This window comes from Enhydra lutris, unplaced genomic scaffold (genome assembly GCF_002288905.1).
Source record: "Enhydra lutris kenyoni isolate GAN:26980312 unplaced genomic scaffold, ASM228890v2 scaffoldscaffold2, whole genome shotgun sequence".
Classification (NCBI taxonomy): domain Eukaryota; kingdom Metazoa; phylum Chordata; class Mammalia; order Carnivora; family Mustelidae; genus Enhydra; species Enhydra lutris.
Genome location: NW_019154086.1, coordinates 74,308,360 through 74,310,825, shown reverse-complemented (window position 1 = coordinate 74,310,825; position 2,466 = coordinate 74,308,360).

The window sequence follows — 2,466 nt, the reverse complement described above, 5'->3', positions numbered from 1 at the left end:
GCAATAGTAAATCCTTATCTATTGGTAATTATTTTAAGTGTAAGTGGGTAAAACTCCACCATCCAAAGATAGAGAGTGGCTAAATAGATGGTTTAAAGATTTTGCTTATTTGAGAGAGAGCATAGGAGAGAAAGAAAGAAACAGAGAGAGAGAGCATGAGATGGGGAAGGGTAGAGGGAGAAAGAGAAACAGATTCCCCATTAAGCAGGGAGACCAATGTGGGGCTCAATCCCAGGACCTGGGATCATGACCTGAGCCAAAGACAGATACTTAACCAACTGAGCCACCCAGCTGCCCCTAGAGTGGCTAAATAGATTTTTTTTTTAAGATTTTATTTATTTATTTTTTTTGACAGAAAGAGATCACAAGTAGGCAGAGAGGCAGGCAGAGAGAGAGGGGGAAGCAGGCTCCCTGCTGAGCAGTCAGCTTGAGGTGGGGCTTGATGTGGGGCTCAATGCAGGTCTCAATCCCAGGACCCTGAGATCTTGACCTGAGCCAAAGGTAGAGCTTAACCCACTGAGCCACCCAGGCGACCCAGCTAAATAGATTTAAAAACAATATCTAACTATATGCTGTTTGTAAGACTGACTTTAGATTTAAGAACACATATAGACTAAAAATGAACGAATGAAAAAGATATTCCATGCAAATCATAACCAAAAGTAAGCAAATGCGATCATACTTAAAACAAGATTTTAAGTCAGAAACTATCACAAGAGACAAAGAAGGACATTATTTGATGATTTAAAAAAAGGTCCAATCACCAGGAAGATATAACAATTTAAATGTTTATGCACCTAACACTAAAGCGCTCAAATATATGAAACAAACATTGACAGATGGAAAGAAGAAATAGAAAACAATACAGATAATAGCAGCAGATTTCAATAGCCCACTTTCAATGATGGATAGATCATCCAAACACAAGCAATAAGGAAACAGAGAACTCAAACAACATTATATAACAAATGGACCTAACAGACATATACAGAATATATTCCATCTAACAACAGTAGAACACAGATTTTTTTCAAGCACACATGGAACATTCTTAGGATAGATTATATGTTAAGACACAAAACAAGATTTAGCAAACTTAATATTAAATTTATAACAAGTGTCTTTTTCAACTACAGTGGAATAAAACTAGAAATCAACAGCAGAAGGAAAAAGGAAAATTCACAAAGAAGTGGAAATTAAGGAACACACTCTTGAACAACCAGTGGGTCAAAGAAGAAACCACAAGGAAAATTTGAAAACATATTGAAACAAATAAAATCAAAAACACAATATACCAAACCATGGGTTGTTGCAAAAGCAGTACTAATAGACAAGTTAATAATGATAAACTGGTAATTAAAAACAGAAGAAAGATCCCAAATAAAGAACCCAATTTTACATTTCAAGGAATTAGACAAAGAAAAACAAACTAAGCCCAAGTTAGCAAAAGGAAGAAAATAATAAAGATTCAAGCAAAAATAAATGAACTAAAGAATAGAAAACTATAGAAAAAATCAACAAACTGGAGCAGGTTTTCTGAAAAGATTAATGAAACAGACAGACCCTTAGATAGGCAAACTAAGGAAAAAAGAGAAGAAAACCAGACAGATATAATATTAGAAAAGAAACTACAGACCAATATCACTGATGAATATTGGTGCAAAAATCCTCAAAAAAAAGTTAGCAAATTGAATTCAACAGCATACTAAAAGGATTGTAACACTATAACTAAGTAGAACTTAATTTTTAGAATGTAAGGATATTTCAAAATATGAAAACAAGTCAGTGTAATACACCAACTTAACAGAATGAAAAACGAAACTTGGTGATCATCTCAACTGATGAAGAAAAAAATATTTTACAAATTCAACACCTTTTCATGGTAATAGTAAAAACAGTCAACAAACTAGGAAGTGAAGGAAATTACCTCAATATAATAAAGGCCACATATGAAAAGTCCCAGATATCATACTCAACAGGGAACTCTCAAAGATTTTCCTCTAAGATTAAAAACAAGGCAAGGATATCCATTCTACAACTCTATTCTACATAGTATTAGAAAGCCTAACCTGAACCATTAGGTAAGAAAAAGAAATAAAAGGCATCCAAATCAGAAAAGAAGTAAAATTATCTTTGTTCACAGATGATATAATCTTCTTATGGAAAATCCTAAAGATTCTGCCAAAAACTATTCAAACTAATAATCAAATTCAGGGAAGTTGCAGGACACAGTCAACACACATACACAAAAAATGGCTTTCTATACATTAATAATGAAAATCTGAAAAGAATATTAAGAAAACAATCTCATTTAAAGTAACACTAAAAATAATAAAACATTTAGGAATAAATTTACTTAAGGAAGTTAAAGACTTGAACACTGAAAATTACAAAATGTTGCTGAAAGAAATTAAAGACACAAATAAATGGAAAAATACCCCATGTTCATGCATGGATTGGAAGACT